The sequence below is a fragment of the Aulonocara stuartgranti genome, assembly GCF_965226115.1.
Source record: "Aulonocara stuartgranti genome assembly, chromosome: 11".
Classification (NCBI taxonomy): Eukaryota; Metazoa; Chordata; class Actinopteri; order Cichliformes; family Cichlidae; genus Aulonocara; species Aulonocara stuartgranti.
Window position 1 is genome coordinate 21,292,792 of NC_138947.1, and position 22,603 is coordinate 21,315,394.

Sequence of the window (22,603 nt, forward strand, 5' to 3'; positions counted from 1 at the left end):
GGGAAGCATTTCCATCTTGCTGCTGTGTGAGAGAAGTCAGCTGTCCACTCCCTGCTGTGTGCTGCTGTTGTCATATGTGGCATTACCATGCAATGTGACAGTGTAGTCCAGATTGTGTGGCACATTCCCTCTGCATGACGCCCACACATCACATTCAGGTGTGGGCCCGTGTACAGGAATACACTCACACACTCTTGGCATGCAGATGGTATATGCTGGTATGCTACATCATATGTTTTGTTCATCTTCAGTTCTTTTTTGTTATTCTATTTTAAATTATTTTACCTGACATTCCACTGATTTATTAAATGCTGGAAAGTAACAAATTACATTCATCCCAACATTTAGAGAAGTATTATTTCTTGCCAAGTACTTTATATTTCGCCCGGACTACATTTTAATGAACATTTTAGCTGTCAGTTACTTTGCAGGCATTTTGCAGATTTTTTATTAGTTTGTATGACACAGAAAATTCATCAAAGTGGGTCTTTTTTTAAAAGTCTATTTTCTACGTCTCTAAGTCGGACTTTATTCCATTTTATAATTTCACGGGTATTGAAAAGTTACTGACAAACCGCTGAACTAACTTTACAGGACCGTGACGTCACCTTTTGTAGTCGTAACGCTATCTCATGCACGAGCCTTATTAGCCGACTTCTCGAAGCCAAGCCATTTGCGCCGTGCTGACGTAACGTGACGTGGTCTAACGCACACACGCCGTTGAAATTGGAAAGAGTAAAATGTTTTAACATAGAAAGAAAGAAGTCTAATCGGGAGGGTGCAAAAGTAATCTTCATGCAGGTGTTTCTCCCGCTGCTCCGCCACAAGCGCCAACTGACTACATGTGTCAAGGTAACGTCCCTATGTCCCCACTGTAAACATCGTGTTCCTCCGCCAAGAACGGTTAAGTAGGGCGGCGGAAAGTTACTGAACCCCACTCGGTGGACACCCAGTACAAACACAACTTTTCCACGCGGAAATCAAATAGTTAATTTTTATTCATTTAATTGCAACATGTATAATAGGACTGCCTATGCGAATAGAACAAATAAAGGACGTAGCCTAACATTTATCCAGGGACTGGATATTGAAAAGAGGCAGTATTTTGGCCTTTCTAGGTAAATGTACAACCTAAACATCTATTGTGCGAGAGAAAAAGATGGCACTCGATAATTTAAAACGTTTGTTTTTATTCGTTTCCCCGCGAAAATTATACGAAAATCTCCTAAATGGTGGGAGATCTGGGAAAGGGGGGAATTCAAAGCAACTAAAGCAAGAATTAAAAAAACAATCAAAATATGCTTAAGTCGCATAAGCTCCAATTTTCCGGTTAATGTAGCCCACAATAACAAGCAGTGAGAGTGTCTTTGCTCTCAAAACAAGACAAGCGGAGGGATATAAACTCTTAACACATGATGTCGCCATCAGCCCTTCCTACTTCTCAGCTCACCTTCCAGTAACTCCGCACCGACAATGTCATTGGTCGAGGCATCGCGGACAGCCGCCCCCCATTGGTCGCGCACCTGTCAATCTTAAAGCAATGCCACTCAGGATAGATTAGGCACCATTTGCCATAACTAAATAGTTACATTGTACATCAAGTAGGAAGAATTGTTTTAATTGGTAGTCCACCGCGCTCGGCGGAGAGTTCATCTTCGTCCAAACCGCCTGAACGCGTTGAATGCAACGAAGTGTAACGCTTGAATCTCCCGTCTCATCCAACAGATGTGGACACTGCCCGGGTAAGTCACTCTTTACCAGCTTGTGTCCGCATTTCACGTTTGCCTCATTTTTTTCCTGCCTCTTCCTGTGTTTGGGCAGTTCTGGCAACTGCGTGTCCAGTCGCCGTGTTGTTTGTTGTTGTGGTGTTTGCATGTTTGTGTCGGAGTTGAAAAACTGCCACAGAGCCGTGGTTGTGGTAACTCTGAGGAGGATGTGCACGGTGCTCGTGTAAAACCTCCCAAGTGTCTGTCAGTGTTTGTATCAAGAAAACAGTTCTTCGTGTAGTTTGCTAAGTTAATGCCAGTGCCACAGTCAGAGCTCACTTCTCACTGCGTGCTCGCACGTTTCAGTCCCACAGACCTTCAGTAAACAGCATCTCTCAGCTGGTGGATTTGAGCGTTGTGCGCAACAGTAATAACACTCCATTAAGAGCTGTCAGAAACGATTTACGACAAGTGTCAGCCGGGTTTTGACGTGATTTCTCTTCATTTCTTCAAAGCAATTTCATTCCATGAAAAGAACGCATGTTTAGTTTATTGGCAACTTTTATTGCGCCATCAATTTCGTTTACGTGTTAAATGACAGGTTTACATTGCGGAGAAAGTGGGCAGATGAAGAGAGAAGAGCGCAGTTTTTGCTCTAGGAAAACTGTAGTGATTGGTGAAATTGTGTTTCTTTATCAAAAACCACATCGGACGCTTTCCCTCATATCCTTTAAGCTATCGCGGCTGTTGAATTATTTTATGTCTCTTTCATGAGCCCATTTCCGACAATTGTGCTCTCATTGCCGTGCGTAATTGCTTCTCTCCCGGGAGAGAGTGCCATCAAACTTCTAATTTCCCCCTGAAACCCGGAAACCATTTTACTCGTGGAAGCAGCCCGTAATGATGGCATCAATAAACCCAAATAAAGCTGCTGTCAAGTCAGCTCTGAGTTTTGCTTGAAATCAGAAGGGGCCCGTCTGCCTTCTTTTCCCACGCACAGCATCTCAGAGAGGCAGGTGATTGGGATTAGAGGGCAGCAAGACAATGAGAATATGTCCCTAGAGACGAGTCTGGCATGTCAGGAGGCAGGAGGAACAGTTATCTATTACATCATTATCTAGTGCAGCAGAGGAATGCACCGCAACACTGGCAGATGAGCGGTTCAACAATGCCTGCAGGTAAAGTCCAGATTGCCAAAAAGGTGTCAGTGGCTCTCCAGGGAGCCAGTCCAGGTAAGGGTGCTAGCGAGCGTCGCAGCAGCCAGAGGAGAACAGATTAGGTGTTCTCTGTGAGTCTTTGTCAGTAGGGCATGTTCGCCTTAGAAGCTTACACCACAGATGAGTGTTTGTCCTGATAAGACAGGTAATATGGAGATGGAGGGCAGAACTGACTGTGGGCATTAAACCACTGATGAATATATAAAAGTATCACGAATTGCAACTAAATTCCTCATTTCAAGTAACATCAAATCAGAAAGCTAAAAAAATATATATATAAAAAAAACCTTGTTAAAATTCACAGAAGAATTTGCTTATTTACTACTTAAGACCGAAAATAGATTTTATCTTGCTTTTTTAATCTTAATATGAACATGTCGTGCATCAAGACATGAAAGTTAAGTTCTAAGAAGTAACAAATTACAAATGGTAAATGGTAAATGGCCTGCATTTGTATAGCGCTTTTCTAGTCCCTAAGGACCCCAAAGCGCTTCACACTACATTCAGTCATTCACCCATTCACACACTGGCGATGGCAAGCTACATTGTAGCCACAGCTGCCCTGGGGCGCACTGACAGAGGCGAGGCTGCCGGACACTGGCGCCACCGGGCCCTCTGACCACCACCAGTAGGCAAACATGGGGTTAGTATCTTGCCCAAGGATATTTGGCATGCAGCCAGGAGGCAGCCTGGGATCGAACCACCGACTTTCTGATTAGTGGCTGACCTGCTCTGCCACCTGAGCTACAGCCACCCCTCAAGTGAAATCAGTCTTCAAAACAGAGTCAGAACGTCATCCAGAAAACTGGACCTGCCAACATCAGATCTTCTCCTGGTCTCCCTCAGCTTTCCTTTGGTCTAACATCTTAAATGTGATAGCTGCCTGAAAGTTTGCCGCTGTTTTGAAGCTGCCAGTATCCCAGTTTAATTCTCTAGTATAGTTTAAGTCTAAGACGTAAAGGTGGTCACAGGTTTGGGTGTAACTGCAGCATCCCTAGCTTAACACCTGTATTGTATGCTGTTCTCCCCCAATCTCTAGCTTAGGTTTTGTACTAAAAACACTAACGTTTACATCAGCCATATCTTTTTAAAAAGATATGTGAGTAAAATCTGAAGTTGGACTGATTGAAAGAAATGCTTTTTGTGTTTCTGACATTATCAAAATGTCCAGGCAGCGATTATCCCCCTTACTAATGCATCACCTTATCTCTCTTATCCTTTTACTTCCATGCGAGATTGTGAGGTGTGACCCTGCTGGCTGTAATCCTGATTCTGACATTATCAGAGGTCCTATATAAAACATTGCCATCTCCTTCAGAAGTTTATTCCACTGCTGCACTCTGGTGCACCTTTAAAAGGAGGCAAAATAGTTGCTCTTAGGTGTGCAATAGAGTCTCAAAGTACTCTCCCCTATGCTTGTGTGGCCATATAGGAATACAACCCATGAATTGAGCAAAATTTATTTTGTAACCGGACTTGTTCAATGAAAAGAGGCTTATGCTTCAGATAACTTACAGTATAGGCTCAACTGTCATAATGGGCTTTTGTGTCCCTGAGAACTGACTGCCGGCAAATCTGTACATAGCTCTCATTCCCAGTCAAAACACCATCCAAGCTAGGATAGAACTTACAGAGATGACTTTTATCGTTGAAATGAATTATCTTGAAATAAATTTTGCTGAATCCAAATTAAGAGTTGAGATTGAGAACATGGGGAAAAACAAAACGAACAAAACCAGGTTTGGTTGAGGTTTTCCATGCCAGAGCTCTACCATGTGCTCCCATCGTGTGCTCTGTTGGACACAGTCAAAACACAGTGGGGGGAGTGTGCCCCCTCCTTCTCTTTGCTTCTGCAAATTTGAGGAAGTACAATCATTCTCTCCTGGTGCAGCTTCCTGCTGAACTGCAAACACAGGCAGTCAGCCGGCGCATTTTCCAGACATTGCAGAGATAGTCGGTGTCTGTCAGAAGCACAGTGACATAGCTGAACGTGTTTAAATACACAGCCCTGTGGTTTCTTGTGTGTACAGCATTTAAACATTCAGTTTGATGGCTTCGTAGGACGTGTCCTTATATGTATCAACGCATGCAATTGCATTAATGCTGAGGCTGCTGATTGTTTTTTCATACTTAACTAAAAAAAAAAGTTTAGTTAAGTGTTTGAAAATTGTGAATTGGCCAAATAATAAATTAATTTAAAATGTTAATTTAATTTTCAATATGAGAAGCTGCAAATCCTCCCTTTGGAGAAGCTGTGAGAAGAAAATGTTTTGATGATAAATGACTGAACCGACTGAGTTATTCATTAATTTCATTTGAATTTAGTCAGCTAATTAGTTCATGTTAGGGCTGGGGTTGGACGACGTGTTAAAACTCTCCAACCTGCCGCTGTCAATCCAACAACTGGTGATAGCTGGCATGTTTGTGGACTTCCACACAGCGCTTTGCTCTGCAGTGCTCAACATTGACCAGCTCCAGCTCTCAACAGCTCTCCATTGGTGAATCTTACATGAGGCTCAAAAGCAGCAGTTCACATCTTCTACAGGGGACCATCTTCAGCAACTGGTCTTTTAATTATTGAATATTTACTTATTTTAATTATCAAGGAAGCAGAACACTCAAAAAGTAAAATAAAGTGGCAAAAATCTTAAAAAAAAACATTCAATGTTATTTTAATATATAAATTTATGTTTTGCATTGAACCACTGTGGTACTGATGTTACGTGTTATATTCTTTCTTATCTCTTGGACATAGAAAAGGCCTCTAAAGTTTAATTCTAGCAAATGCATAAATGAAGCAAGCCACCTGCTAAAGACACTAGTGCGCACGTAAGGATTATGTGTTGAAATAGCCAGCAGCAACCTTTTTAATAAATGACTCACGCTAGGCGGATTATTTTTTTCAAAATGATAAGCAACGTCAAAGGTTGTTGACAGACCTGCCTGTCATATGTAATTCCTGTGTAATTACCTCTAGGACCAGCCTGTTGAAACAATAAGAATGCCTAACCGATTGAACCTCACCTCTTTCTGCGGAGTTAAATGTTTTTTTCCCCTGATCAACTGGCCAGTCAACTCAATCTAGAAGTTATTTAACATTCAGTTCGTTAACATCAAAGGGGTGTGACTAGTGGAATAATTCACAGTATAATGAAATCAAGAGATGTTATCTAACGATGCCATCACAGTTTTATGAAGAAAGAATAAAATGCCTCTTAAAAGGAATGAGTTCTGTATTTAATCATTCATCAGTGCTCTGGTTTCCTTTTCACCACTCTCTGCCATTTATCCAGAAGGACTCAGAAGGTTGACTAATTTGAAATCAGTACTAACCAGCAAGTTGGATAATGTTTGTTTACCTTGCCCCCATTTACCATGCCATGTGGAGATTTGAAGTAATAACTTTTTGTAATCTTTCCGAGCACTTTAAGGAGGCATGTTGGTCTTAAACTGCAGGAGGAGGCATGAAATGTCATTAAAGTGCTTAGAAAAAAAACCTTCTATTTACCAAGAATTGTAATGTGATATGACTAAAAAATGCACGAGGTACTAATGTTGCAAGTGTGTTTTCTTAAATTTATGTGGGTATTTAGATAATTGGGCTCTGGCAGTATGCCTGCTAGTTAATGTGCTAGTTAAACCTGATCATTAATTGAAGCAGCAGCTTTGATAAAATACGACCAAATTCTAACACTTCTTACCTACGTTGGGATAATGAAAGCTTAGACACTGTACCAGAGATTTGAATTAAACTAAGGAACAAGTGAGCAGCAGTGCATTTGTTCCCTGACAGATTTTCCAGAGCCCTCCATTAGTCAAGACCTTCCTGACTTTCATAGTGGAAAAGTCTGAGGTCTAATTTTCATTAATCAATTTGTTTGTTGGCTGGGCTGGGTATTGATGGGCTTTAATCACTGCTGAAGCCAAGGCCACATTAGCTAGTGAGAGCAGAAAATTACATCAGCATGCCGTGGAACTTAAAAACCCTGTTTTATATTTCAGCACCAAGGAAACTGAAGAGAAAAGAAATAAGAAAGTTGCTGAATAGAGGCAAGCTGTGCTACTGTAGCTACCATGTTGTGCAGGGCAAGTCACCTGCCATCTCATTGATTTGCCTGTTTACCCTTTCAACTCAGACTTGGCCTTGTATAATAGTAGTAAAGCATCTGTGTTGGGTATGTGTTTTCCCTGTGTTTTCACCCTCAGCTGACCCACGCTCTCATCCCACGATGGCGCAAAAGCCTTTCTTGTAGGTTGGGTTAGATAAGCGTCACCCCTTCACCGTTGTCAAACTGAAAGCCTTGCACCACAAGCCATGCTCCTTTTCAAACTGACGGAGCATTTCAGCAGAAAGGAGCAATTACTACCTGCTCTGGTCCTGTTGCTTTCATGGCCTCTTTTGTGTGCTGATTCCAGGGCAGATTCTATCCATGGCTGTTCCCACGCTGAGCAAGGAGAACAGGAAGAACTCAGCCGCACAGCAGGCCTCTGCCTTCTGCTATTATGGCCATGATTCAATCATTGCAGGGCAATGCTTTAGCCTGGCACATTGAAAGAGGAAAAAAAATGTCCTCACTCCCGCTCTGTTAATGGAACTTAAAGCCAAAGGTGTTTTTGTACCAAGAGGAGACCATCAGCCTTTTAATGTGGGAAGTAGCAGCAGCAAGCTTCACCTCACAATCCACTCTCCCCCTGCTGTGATTTTTAAAATGGCCTCCCTTCTGTGCTTGCAGCCAGAGAAGCCCCACGTGTAGTGGAGGAACCAGCCCAGGCGAGATTTGCCGCGGCTCATCGCGCCTACTGTTTGTTGTCTTTCCCCTGACCTCGAGTGGAAGAGTTCAGTGTGTTAGATTTTTAGATTTGATTTATTTTTAGTTATACATGCTCGGATTACAAGCAAAACAAAATAAATAGGACTTATCGAACAATGTTACATGACACGGATACAGTTTGCTGTTACTTGCGCTAAGTATTGCAAAAATCCATTTAACCAATCAAGCCAACATTTTCTTTGGCAATCTGGGGGCATCGATACTTGAAATACAATTTAGTGGTAGTAAATCGAAATTAAATCTACTGCAAAATTTCAAATCTGTGTGTATATCTCTCTGTAGTAATGCTGTGAAATATTTAAAATTGATTTTAACTTCACGAATGGAATACCAAAATAGCTTTTATTAAAGCGGAACATTTCCTGTCTACTAATGGAAGACCACGGGATGTGGCTGAAAGCACTGGAAAAAAACATGCGGACCCTGAGATAAGGCTTTTTGTTTGTTGTTGTTTTTTTTTGTCAAATTGCTATTGTCGTGGTTTGGAAAACAGCCTTTATGTGCAACTGACAAAGAATTTGAATTACAGAAAACTATCAATTGAACATTGCTGTATTTCTTAAAATGATTAAATAAAATCAGATATCAGGACAAACGGTAAGTATCTACGATCGTGGGTTTGGTTATGCCAAAATTTGAATTTAAACAAACTTTCCAAGAAGTGTTACGTCTCCTGACAAGAACTACTGGCGATAAAGATATCAGGGAGATCTGAAATGCTTTTTTTGGCAAAGCATGACCGTGCTCGGCTCTGAGCTCTGCTGTAATTTACCAGCTTTTGTTTTCATACCAGCTGGGAACACTTGGACGAAAAAAAGAAGAGAAGAAATCTGATTATTCGTCCAGCATATGATTATCTTTTGGTCCTTTTTTTTTTTTTTTACAAAAAACAAAACAAAAAAAAAACAGGATCCACCTTTGTATTTCTTAAACTCTTTGAAACATTTACGTGGGATTTAGGATATTTCCTCATGGTTTACACGTGGCATTGAATATCAGTGTTCCAGGATCTCAGTGAAGTGAGAACACCATCTGTCTCACCTTGTTAAAAGTACTATACCACCCCATAAACGCATGCATTTATTATTTGGTTTCAAACATCGTCACAGATTGTTTAGATTTTTGTAATTTCTATTTTATGCGATGTCAAAGCAGTGAAAAATAAACCTCTGAATACATCAGGGAAAAGAGATATTTCTAAACTTGAGTTATTTTATTGGCAGGAACTAAAACTGTTTAAGACCTGAAATATCTTGTTTAGCCATATCAATTTTTACGATCTTTAATGTACCATTTAACATTTTACATAATTTTTTGTGCATGCAAAAGGTCTGCAAAGTCACAAAAGATAATATGTATGTAGTTAACCTTTGCCTTGCTCGCATGTCCATAAAGCTATGTTTAAAAAAACCAAAACAAAACAGAAATAACTGCAAAACAGGCAGACTGTCAGAAACTTTACATCTGATATGGAAATCAGTGTCTGGGTTACTGTATTTTCATGTCTCTGACCTGTCCTCAGATGGCTTGTTTGTGAGTAATCCATGACGATATAACACATATAATCCAGGAAATATTAACGCCATCCTGTAATGTTGTGACTTGTTTATGGCTCTGGCTTGAATGTGTGCACATGAATGGTGAGGTTTAGTTACCAGTTTTGTGTAACTAAACCTCACTATGCTATGTTCATAAAAATATGCAAACAATGTTTTTTTTATGTCGCTCAGAACAGACTGGGCTTTTATGCACGAGCGATTTAAAGAAGCCAGAAGGTGAAAAGAGCTGCTGCAGCAATGGCGTGTTTTGGTTGACCACCAAATTAAAATCATCAACCTGTAAATTAAATTGATGTAGGCTTCTTAAATTGAAAAAGATATGGTTGGTGGAGTCTGTGTTGGATGTTTATATATATATATATATATATATATATATATTAGGGCTGGGCGATATGACCCAAAATTCATATCTCGATATTTTTTAGCTGGATGGCGATATAAGATATATATCTCGATTTTTTTTTTTTTTAAAGCCATAAGTTAAGAACAAAAAGAGAGTTCTTAGTCACACTGTGTCCCAGATGTCACACGGGCACTTTTATTTATATACAGCGTAGATGTACATGAAGAAATTACTCAAAAATAAATTATCAGCATTTATTAAATAATCATGGTCCATAAATAAAAGAAAACAATGTTGTTTTTGTGCATAACAAAAAGCTCACAATTGTGCAGTCAAAATGTAAACTAATAGACGCTGAGCATAATAACAAAGAGACAGATTTCACAGCTGCACCACGTCTCTGAACAGGTGCCATTTGTGGTCCTTATACACATACACACACACACAGTACGTATCACTCCGCGAGGCTCCTCCTCGGTAGCCGTAATCCTCCGACAATCCATCAAGCGGTGCAGCTCCGTAGAATAGCAAAGTCATATTAAAACATTTTTTGACAGATTGCTGAGCGCTGTGTACCACATAAAATCGGTTCGCGGTCAGTAAGCACAACCAGAATTCATACATAAGGCGCACTGTCGATTTTTGAGAAAATGAAAGGATTTTAGGCCGTGCAGCCCCTCCTGGCTGCATGTCGTTAGCGCGGTTAGCTCGCTAACACGTTGACGCCGTCCAGCCCCACGCACAGTAACTCGCTAACGGAGATTTTCCGCTTTCATCTTGTCATTGCCTGCAGGTGAAGTTATGGGGGAGGCGGAGTTGTGTTCAGTGAAGGAGAGGCGAGGCCGAGTAACGTTGCGTAGAGACAAAAGTGGACGAAAGAGAGGCAAACCTGCGGCTCCACAAGTATAATTATAACGTAACATAGACTATATCGATATAAACGATATTGTCACATCTTATATCTCGTATGAAAATATATCGATATTTTTAAAAAACTCGATATATCGCATATATATATATATATATATATATATATATATATATATATATATATATATATATATATATATATATATATATATATATATATATATATATATATATATATATATATATATATATATATATATATATATATATATTAAAAAAAAAAAAAAAATTGGGGCAACAGAGAAAAGTGTTTTCACTGATAATGAAACTAGTCACTTTGGGCAGCACTGGACTCCACCGGTATATGATGCATATGGTTCGAACACATGAGTGTTTTTTGTTTGTTTTTTAAATTAATCTTGGATGGTACTGAAGCTCTTATGTTGTCAACATGCGGACAAACAGACAGTTGTGGGTCCCCTTGGCCACCCAACTTCTGGAGTCATTCACTCATGTTGACAAAATTTCTGTACAGACATACAAACACCTGCCAAAGTACTCAAACCAGAACCAGGTCCCCTTCAGGGCCACATTTGGCACTGAAGACAAATGTACACAGACTCACGAGCTGAAAATATTACCAGCTTTGCTGTCGTGACTGGTGAAAATTCCCTAATGTACATACTGTAATTGTTTCCTCATGTAGCCTGTAAGTACTTGCCAACATGGTCTCTCTGATTTGACCCTTAAGGCCAAAGTGAAAAATCAGGGTACACAAAAGCTGTAACTGCAGGCCAACAAACTCCCTTACTTACACAGGACTAATCCCTGTCCTCCAGCAAGCTCTTAATTGGGCCATCATCAGCTGCTGATCTATGGGTTAAACATCAATTAAGGTAATGAGCACATAGAGAAGAGGGAAGAAGATCGGGTTGGGGAGATGTGGGGGGGAGTCAGTCCGAAGGGCAGGGAGGTGATCAGGGCCCACCCTGAGGAAGACTGAAGTGTGTGTGTGTGTGTGTGTGTGTTTCTGTGAAGAGGTAGCTTAACGAGTGGAGTGATTTTCGAGTCGTGGAGTGGAGTGTTGATTATGGCTGTGCGGGATGGAGGCTGCTTCAAACAGCTCAATGGAGACTTCTTGTTAGTTTAGCTGTGTTTGTGTTGGACAGGCTGTGGTCTGGGTGAGATCCTCAGCATGTTTCAGGACAGTAATGTCTAATCTGCTCTTCAGAATGCAAATACTAAAATAACAATGATGTAAAAATCTTAATTAAGTTAAGAGCTAAGGTACAAAATATGACAAATAATATCAATTGGCTAACTGTTTTTAATTTGAGTATTATAAATTATTTAATTATTTTATTGCTCCTTACTCAGAGATGTCTTGTAATTTTGGAATCAAATATTTTCTTCTATGTAGTTTTAAACATTTACTTATTCAGTTTTTTCCTCTGAGAAACATTCCAGTAAGAACAATTGATTTGATTGATGATTTTATGATACTCTCTGAAAGTTCATTGAGGAGGAGACATCATTCCCATCCATACTGCTTGACTGACAGATGATATCTAAAAGGCACAGGACAAGATGGATATAAAATTAAAATGTAAGTTACTACTTGAAAAACCATTTTTCATCAAAGAGTACCAAAATAGTATAACATTGTCTAGTACTTTTGAGAAAATTAGTAGCTACATTGTAAAAAAAAAAAAAAAAAAAAAAATTCACATTTGTATGTAACTAGGGATGTGATTAGGAGTGTTGTCCATCTCCTCCTCAAAGTGTTAATACTATAGGTTGTTTATTTGAGTAGTAGTCCATGAATGTTAGAAAGGAACCCAAAAAGCCTTTGGTATATTTTTGTTTTGATAAGGTTAGCATTAAACCTGTTTAAAACCTAAATACTTGAGATGGTCATTAGAGAAACATTCTAAGCTTTTGATGCTGTAATATACTGCAATTTGTCTTTCTACTTGTCTTCATTTGACTGAATAGTGAGAAGATGTTGTATCACTATGTGAGAGGTCAATAAAATGTCAAACATGTCTGCAAGAATTCATTTGAAACACTTTTGCCCCGTTAAATTCACCATTCAATATTTAATAAAACAGATGATTCAATCTTCAAAATACATAACTATTTTATAAGCAGACCTCTTAAGTTCACTTGTAGATTTAAAAGAATCCTAGAATGTGCTTTTCTTTCATGTCAGCAGTCATTTTTTATTGCTTCACATCAGCTTGTTCAAACAGCAACCACATTTCTTTCTAGAATTAAAGTTTTAAGTTATAGTTTTGAATGCAAAACTGCAATCAGTCAATCAGATAGAAGTGAAGTTTCTGTCTTTTTTACTTTCCAAAAAATGAAAACATTTTCAGTTATGAAAACCAGACATCTCAGTATATCCAAGAGCTGGTTAACCTAAGTTTAAATGCATTAGTAACCCTCTATCTATTGTGCTGTGGGCAGAAATGTCATATTTTAGGTTCTGATTCTGATTGGCCAACTGGATCAAGAATCAAACTATAATCTTCTAAAAAATTTTTTGCCACAGGAAATAGAAAAGTGCAAGTGACCATCAGAAAAAAGGTATATCAATGACTGGAACTATTAGAATGGACTTTCTGGGGCTCTGGAGCTCTCACTGTCAGTAACATATGAAACAGAAGCTCCAAACTGCAATGACATGTCTACAGACTCATCTACATGCAGGCGGCTAGGAAAAAAAATCAATGCCACTGCTGTTACAAATACCAAAACTAACCTTTTATTTATAGATTTTTTTTGTAACTTAATGCCTGTTTCTCTACAAAAACAATTTTCTAATTGCTTTTGAAGTAAAAGTAACTTTGCCTCCATCAAATAGATTAAAACTGGCAAAACTCTAATTTGGGATCCATCCTAAAATCACACCATCAGGTATTTAATGGTAGCTTTGGATACAAGACTATTTTGATACTTCTTTGCAGTTGATACCAAAACTTTCTAGCACTGAATTAGGTTTAATGGCAGGTGTAAGGTAATATTCATGCTGACAATGACCAGTTTCATACAGTGTGTTCAGTGCAGGACTGTTGTGCTTATATTCTGTATGTGTTTTGTGTGAAAGGTAAAGGAATGGAATAGGCAGATATTGTTGTTGCACCTTTAAGCCGGCACCAGAGTCAAGTCCCAGAGACTGAATCAATGTCTGTGGGAAAGGGAGATCCAGTATTATGGTGCACTCTACACCAGACACCACGACTCTGTTCTGTTTCACGTCACACCTCTGATTCGGGTACATCAGCATGTTATCTGAAAACACACTGGAGCCTCAGTGCCATTTGTTCCATTCGCTGTGAACAAGCAAAGGTGGCATAATGAGAAGTTAGTGTCATTATAGTATGAAAGGGAGTTCATTTAATCCATTATTGATCCAATTTGCCAACCAATCAGTGTTTTCAGTTGAGCTAATGCTCTCGTGTTGGTTCCTGAATTGGTTTGTGAATAAGGTTCTGGGGATATTTAGTTCCCGGGGCCATTTAATCAATATGGCCATTACACTTTGTCCACTGAAGAGGAAACCTGTGAGATATACCTCTGCTCTATACTGATCAGCAAAATATGATGCAGAATATTTGGAAGTTTTGTTGCTATGAAAACAACTTGAGATGTTGTGGCTTTCTATATGGAAGGTGACTGCTGGTCTCACCTTTATATGTCACTCAGGGACTCTGATCTTATAGAGAAAGTTGGATCCCAAATTCCTGTTTGACAAAATTTGCTCTCTGTTGATTCTAATTATGACCTAAATCATAATCAGCCCTCTGTGGTTTACCACAGACTTTCCATTCATCTCCCTGATCAACAGCAGCAGAGAATTTCTCTTCCTTGTCCTCAGATGACAGATTCTGGGGAAGTAGAGCAGGAGGGTGGCCTGGACTTTAAAGAGACCTTCTGGTAATCTGAAAGGTCACAGGAGCCTGAGTGTTCTGCCAGTGCCCTTGAGCTAGATGCTGAATCCTGAACTACTTAATAGCACTGAAAAAAAAAAACAAACCAAAAGTTTGGTTTCAGCGCCGATAAAAATGTGCAATAATTTCCAAAGGTTGTTGATGTATACCGTGTTTGCTCGCTCTGTGAGATGCAATTATTATGTGAAGGTCTGGTGCATAAAAGTTGAAGAGAAATGGGAAAAAAACAAAAAAACTGAATGGTAAATCCCTCAGTTGTTGGCTTTTTTTTCCTTCTTGGCTAAAAATATCTTGTTCAGGGTGCTAAATATATTTGGTCTGCCTCTGAAGAAATTGCTGGAAAACCAGCTTTGGAGCCAAAATGGAAATCTGGGCTGACCTCGTTTTGACTACGAGGTAGAAGCAGATGAGAAAATAAAAACACTGAATGCACGTAACATTTGTTTTGATCAGGGATTTTGGAGTCTGCAGGTCTCTGCCCCTCTCATTACATTTCATCTCCTGGAGTCTGTGGTGTTTTGTGATCCCACTCTGTTGCCTTGTGCAGTGTGCTTCACTGTAGCACTTTATCCAGATTAAGTTGTGTTTTCCTTCTTTTAATACACTTGTTACCAAAGAAATAATCTAATGCAAAACTAGCCAAATGGATATCGTACAGAGTGTTCAGTGGGATCAAAGGCCACTGGCCCTGGATCAAGACACAGCCCGCTGCTTCTCTGTAGGTTTAATGCAACTTAAACCCAACACAATTTGCAGGATTAACCTTTAGTAACAGGGCTTGATGGGCACTCGCAGCACTCTCAGGGTTGCACTGCAGAAAACCAATCTTGGTTTGACCTTGACAAGGCCGTACTATCAAAATCCACTTGCATTCAGTTTGAATCCATTTAGTTCAGCTTCTGACAACCTTCAGCATTACAGCCTTTTTATTTAAAAATTCTCCTATGCACTTAGTAAGCTTGGAGTTCTTAAACAGAGAAAAAAGAAAGTGAAAAGAAGAGAAATGATAAACTAAACAAACAGCACTTAGTAAAAGCAGAAATAATCAAATAAGCTGCTTGCACTGTTGCTTATTTAATCTAAATAACATTTTTGTGTTTATGAGATCAAAAAATTAGATGACTTGGACTCAACATATTTAAACCTCTAATATCAATGAACATTTGATTTAAATCCATAAACTGGAATACTTCTAATGAGTGAAACTTTATTAAATAAGGTCAACTTGATCTGTATTGTCTTGCTTCTGACTTTAATTCAAAACTTAATGCTTTCATACTCACTTCAGTGTCCTACTGATGTTTAAAGGAAATAAAAAAACAAGTGTCCTAGTTTGGATTTCTGTCTCATAGTAATGGACCTTGCTTTCATAGCATCACAAAATCGGCATTTTATAACACAGCTGGAATCGAAGGTTCCTGACTTCGCCAGAAATCCAGTAAGAGCAGCAGATACCAGGAGGATTACTGAGAATCAGAATCAACAATGGCCAGCAATCCACAGCATTATATTTAGCTTAGATTAAGGCTTCTCTGTTGAATGACTCAAGCTGCAGTCTCCTTTGTGCACACTGATGGTTCACTGGAGGTCTATCTGGTATTGTTGCCAGAGAACTCTGAGAACAATCCCTCGCAAAAAGATTAAAAAGGAAGAAGCAAGCAGAAAAAAAGATGAAGTTGGGACATGGATCAAGGAGCACACCTACAAGACCGGAGGAAGCTACAAGAGGGGAAAAAAAGATGTATAAGAGAAGAGATTTTTGTTTCAAATGTCATGCATCTGTTTTAGGAAAGTGTACTACCTCAGATGCATCATTCAGTATTCAGAAACACGGATCATTCTGCCTCCAGAAACAGAAATGTTTCATAATCAGAAGTCTTTTGCTGACTCAAAACTTGAACGTTAACTCATACCTTAAGTTGCTTTTGCCAGGAACTGTTTTGTTAAAGTGAACGCCAGATTTTTCAAACTCTTCGCCTTACAGAAGGAAGCAGTTGAAATGGGTAAAAAAAAGAGAAAGAAATAAAGTCACTTGTGGCTTTCATGGTACCGTCTGAATAGTTGAATTTACTATACACTTTTAACCCTGAACTATTTTGCATTTGGTGGTGTTGAGGGGGAATCATGCGTGAGTTCATTGTATGAACGATAAACTTGAAGTGACACAACCGCCTTGATGATACCCAGTGATTTCCATACTCTAAATTTTAAACCCACTATCTTGGCTTCAACCTTGTAAGCTTGATTTTCATAAACCTTATACAGTGGGGCAAAAAAGTATTTAGTCAGCCACCGATTGTGCAAGTTCCCCCACCTAAAATGATGACAGAGGTCAGTAATTTGCACCACAGGTACACTTCAACTGTGAGAGACAGAATGTGAAAAAAAATCCATGAATTCACATGGTAGGATTTGTAAAGAATTTATTCGTAAATCAGGGTGGAAAATAAGTATTTGGTCAATAACAAAAATACAACTCAATACTTTGTAACATAACCTTTGTTGGCAATAACAGAGGTCAAACGTTTACTATAGGTCTTTACCAGGTTTGCACACACAGTAGCTGGTATTTTGGCCCATTCCTCCATGCAGATCTTCTCGAGAGCAGTGATGTTTTGGGGCTGTCGCCGAGCAACACGGACTTTCAACTCCCGCCACAGATTTTCTATGGGGTTGAGGTCTGGAGACTGGCTAGGCCACTCCAGGACTTTCAAATGCTTCTTACGGAGCCACTCCTTTGTTGCCCGGGCGGTGTGTTTTGGATCATTGTCATGTTGAAGACCCAGCCTCGTTTCATCTTCAAAGTTCTCACTGATGGAAGGAGGTTTTGGCTCAAAATCTCACGATACATGGCCCCATTCATTCTGTCCTTAACACGGATCAGTCGTCCTGTCCCCTTGGCAGAAAAACAGCCCCATAGCATGATGTTTCCACCCCCATGCTTCACAGTAGGTATGGTGTTCTTGGGATGCAACTCAGTATTCTTCTTCCTCCAAACACGACGAGTGGAGTTTATACCAAAAAGTTCTACTTTGGTTTCATCTGACCACATGACATTCTCCCAATCCTCTGCTGTATCATCCATGTGCTCTCTGGCAAACTTCAGACGGGCCTGGACATGCACTGGCTTCAGCAGCGGAACACGTCTGGCACTGCTGGATTTGATTCCCTGCCGTTGTAGTGTGTTACTGATGGTGACCTTTGTCACTTTGGTCCCAGCTCTCTGCAGGTCATTCACCAGGTCCCCCCGTGTGGTTCTGGGATCTTTGCTCACCGTTCTCATGATCATTTTGACCCCACGGGATGAGATCTTGCGTGGAGCCCCAGATCGAGGGAGATTATCAGTGGTCTTGTATGTCTTCCATTTTCTGATGATTGCTCCCACAGTTGATTTTTTTCACACCAAGCTGCTTGCCTATTGTAGATTCACTCTTCCCAGTCTGGTGCAGGTCTACAATACTTTTCCTGGTGTCCTTCGAAAGCTCTTTGGTCTTGGCCATGGCGGAGTTTGGAGTCTGACTGTTTGAGGCTGTGGACAGGTGTCTTTTATACAGATGATGAGTTCAAACAGGTGCCATTCATACAGGTAACGAGTGGGTGACAGAAAAGCTTCTTACAGAAGACGTTACAGGTCTGTGAGAGCCAGAGATTTTCCTTGTTTGAGGTGACCAAATACTTATTTTCCACCCTGATTTACGAATAAATTCTTTACAAATCCTACCATGTGAATTCATGGATTTTATTTTTTCACATTCTGTCTCTCACAGTTGAAGTGTACCTCTGGTGCAAATTACTGACCTCTGTCATCATTTTAAGTGGGGGAACTTGCACAATCGGTGGCTGACTAAATACTTTTTTGCCCCACTGTAGGTGCAACAGACTAATAACATACAACACTGGAGCACAAACCTCTTGGACAGGATGTTCCAGACAACACTCTACATTATTTGTAAGAGAATTCCATTAAAATGCTCCAAAAGGCAGCAATATCACAAAGACTTTTTAGAGGTTGAGTTCAGTAACCTAAATTAGAGGATGAGAAGCCTAGCAGAAAGCTCTGGGCTATAGCTGCCTGTGCTAGTATGTCCTAAGATTAAGCACCCCATAAGGTTGTTCTGAAGAGAGAAACTAGCTAAAAAGACCAGACAACTTAATTGTACCAGGCTGTGAAGAGGACATTGGGTGATATTTTGTTTGGGCTTCCCCACATTCCTTTAGTTTCTACCTTTAGGCAACTCCATGATTACAAACTGATTAAGTTTTTGGTTTTCATTCCTGCTTTGTTTTGTCTTTGCTGTTGGTGGCTCAGTTTAGCTGTCATGTTACCAAAAGGTCTGGGTATCATCACTGATAAATGACGTGAGATTAACTTGGTCTCTATGGTCCTTTTTGAGGATTCTAATCAGAGTCTGTGAAGGCTATAACACATGGGGATCTGAGTTGGTGGCACAGATCTGTGTGGTCTCAATTGGGATTGGAAAGAAACTGTGACTCCAGTCAGCATTTTTTTTTTTTTTGCCAGTCACACCAAGGAGGGAAAAATGTGATCTTTGCAAAGCACAGCACAAGTGGGGGGGAAGTAGAAATTGGGAGACTCTCAGTTGTCAGTTGTGAATGCAACCGAATTGCTGTGCCACCATACTGACGGGGTTACGATGGCGTGAGAGCAGGGGCTGCTGGCCAGCACTCCAGCACAGCTGAACTAGCAAGCAGCAAGAGCCAGGAGCTGAAACGCTACACCCAGGCTTCTCACACTCTCCTCGTCTCTCACTAAGCCTCTCTCCTTCTTTCTTTTTCCCATTCTCTTTCGTGCTCTTTTGGTCTTTTCCTATCATCTTTCTTATTTACTCTGTCTGTCTTTAATCTGAAATCTTGCCATTTTCTTGCTCTCCGTCATTATCATCTAGCCTCTATCTCATCGCCCATTCTCCCCACTCTTAATCAGACACCTCCCACACCTCTCATCCACTTCCAGTAAAGCCCAACGCGAGGTTACGGCCTCATTTGAATATATGAATGCATAACAGCCTCCTCCTTGCTGGGGCGTGGCATCGTTTTACAGTCACACAGCTGTGGCAGTGTTATGGGACCATCTGCACAAGGCTCATTAAGATAGCCATAAGCTAATGTGGAGAAAGAATATGCATGGAGGGAGGGAGGGAGGGAGGGAGGGGGGGGTGTTTATTCATCCTTGTTCCTCTTCTTTTTCTGTAGAACAGCCTTACCCCAGTTGGGATTATTTCCAGAGAGAGAAGAAGTAGAGGAAGGAGGAGCTTGAAAAATCCCCTTTCCACTCTTCCAAAGTTGCACACTTCCTTCTGCTTGTGTATTTGCATGTGATGTCGCTATGGCTTCAGGCGTGTGTGTGTGTGTGTGTGTGTGTGTGTGTGTGTGTGTGTGTGTGTGTGTGTGTGTGTGTGTGTGTGTGTGTGTGTGTGTGTGTGTGTGTGTGTGTGTGTGTTTATGCACAAACACTGGTATCTGTCAGTGACTGAGAGCATGAGGTTCAAAATATATCTTCGTATTGAAACTGTGCTGCTTCATCTTTTTATGACGTTTAAGATTTTATACTGTTTTACTAAGGGGAAGTGCAATGGAGCAGAATTTACCTTGTGAGGCAGCAGAGGTCTCATGAGATCATGATCATGAGAAAATCCATTAGCTACACACTTGAAGAAAAACCAAGTCACTTCTACTCAATCATATATGGGGAACTTCCAGTTAAAGGACAGAATGATTAGTACTTTCATACCACCTCTGAAGTTCACTATAGGAGACTGGCTAAAACTACAGGAAGTGAATAAGATGTTTCCACGTGATGATGAAGATGGTGAGATTTGGTTAAGAGATAATGGGTAATTAAGCTATTTATGCTTTAGTTGCGCACTTTTTGTAATCATTGGGTTTAAATACACTGTGGGGGATTGATGTATAATATACTGTTCATGATAATTAATTTTAAATCAAGTTCAAGAGGTGCTGATGCCAGCCATTCTGTAATAACACTTTTGCACAAAGGAACAGTTTTTGATGCTGCTCTTTTTCTTGGATCTTTTTGTAAGAAAATAGTATTTTTCTTGTTTTTGGAGATATTAGAAAGGTCTTAAAAGTCACTAAATTTGTTCTTACAAAGGCTTCAGATACTCTGATGGCTTTTCTAAGTGCAGCTGAAATCCATGTCTCTTTTCTGATGTGCAAACCCAGCTCACGGCGTCAGCGAGGAGTGTTTTCGCGGGCAAAAGCACAGCCGTGTTTTCAGTCGATAGAGAGTGTACTTGTTTTCTGGCGGGCCGTGTCAGTGCAGGCATTAGATAACGTTTTATTTGATGGTGTTCAATGGCTGACTCGTCCTCACCTCTCGCCCAGGCCTCTCCTGCTCTCCAGCCCACATGCGCTCCCATGTAAAGCCAAACACACAGACATCCACCCACTGACTCACACACACGCACACTCACAAACACACACTCCCGCTCTCTCTGCATCCTTCCTCTGGAGGATTCTGGCAGTTGTTTATGTTATTGAACTGGTTATCACATTACAGCTGGAACACCACCAGGCTCAGAGAGAAAGAGTCCTCCCGCTCTCTTAAGAAATAAAAGAAAGGCGGCGAGAGTGCAAGGGAAAAACAAGAGCAGAGGGAAGACTAGATAAGAATATGTTCAAATGCTTTTGCAGTGCACTCATCAGCATCACCATGTTTCTTTACTTGTTTTGTGGAAACAGAAACCATGTCTGTCTGTGATCGTTCCAGAATACTTTAACTACATTTATTAGTGATTTAACAACAGCCTTTAACTTCCTCTAAACTGGATAACCAGATGTGTGACTAACTGAATTACCACTGCAATAGTTAAAGTTCTAATGAGTTTATCCACTGGTTAGTTGTTATGGCCAGACTGTAATTAATGACAGAAGAAGCAAAACTGGAATTCTATATTAGTGTCTGATGTCAAAGCAACAGATTTTGATCATTCATCACCCATTGATCCATCCTTCCTAAGTAGCTGTAGATCTATAATAATATCCAGCTGCTTTTCTATGTGCTTGCAACTGTCATAATTCACATACAACAGATACAGCTCAAAAATATTATTGTATTGTACTGTAGTTCGTATGTGTACTGTGTCACGGTCGCAGTGGCAGACCGTGTAGAGAGTGTGTGGAGGACTCAGGTGCAGACACAGGCGTGGACACGAAACTGAGTTGAACGAAAAGCGAGCCTTTATTGTGGCTGAAGACAAGGAGTGCAAACAGGGCAGAAGCGCAGTGACAAAACTAAACTATAACTAAACTGGGAAAGTGATACCAGGATAAACTATGAAGACACAGGAAATCATAACTATGAATACAAAAGACTGGCTGTGGCAACATGGAGGGTGGGAACACAGACGACGCGACACAGACTGCATGAAACATCGAGACTAAATACACATGAGGGATGATCAGGGGAAGTGGCCACACATGGGAGCACAGCTGACACACATGAACCTAACGACAGGACAGGAGAGGTGAAATTAAATACACTGACATTGAATACAGACTTTCAAAGTAAAACAGGAAACATGGAGATTAGACATGACATGAACTAAACATAACCACGCAGACATGACTCATGACAGGTAGACGCACGAACCAGGGAGACGGAGTACAGGGGAAGATGACAGAAGCGACAGCATGAACTTGACAACACAAGACACACATACATAAACACATGAAGGGCAAGGGAGGCTTAATACACGGGTAATATAATTACAAATGAGCTGGAATAACTTAATGAACCTAAACAAACAATAAACATCAAAATAGACTAAACACAAAACACTGGGTCGCACAACCCAGGACCATGACATACTGAGTATGTGTGTCAGAAAAGTTGATACTCTGACGCTGACTTATATTAAAATTTGTCAGATTAGATACTCAGTTGCCACAGTATAAATACCAGGAGTGACACCTTTGCCTCCTCCTGCTGACACAGAACTTCATAAAACACGGCTGCAAGAAGGCCCATAACCCTTTCCCTCACTAGCAGCTGAACACATGAACAGTAGCGCAGGTATCTTGGCAAAGCATCTTAAAGACTGAGGGCCTTTCACATAGGATGCATGTGCTGTGTTGGACTT

General features: G+C 40.4%; 1 protein-coding gene across 8 annotated transcripts in view; it reads left to right on the top strand.

Moving 5' to 3' along the window:
- Window positions 1–1,495: 1,495 nt before the first annotated feature.
- mef2d (myocyte enhancer factor 2d) overlaps window positions 1,496–22,603 on the top strand; it is a 104,780-nt gene continuing 83,672 nt past the window's right edge. For 4 of the 8 annotated variants that reach the window (XM_082551151.1, XM_082551149.1, XM_082551152.1 and 1 more), the window contains exon 1: window positions 1,497–1,742. The gene's annotated coding sequence lies outside the window, so the exon portion shown is untranslated. Of the gene's footprint in view, window positions 1,743–22,603 lie in introns of all 8 variants that reach the window. The other 4 variants (XR_014279599.1, XM_082551144.1, XM_082551146.1 and 1 more) reach the window with 2 other exon arrangements.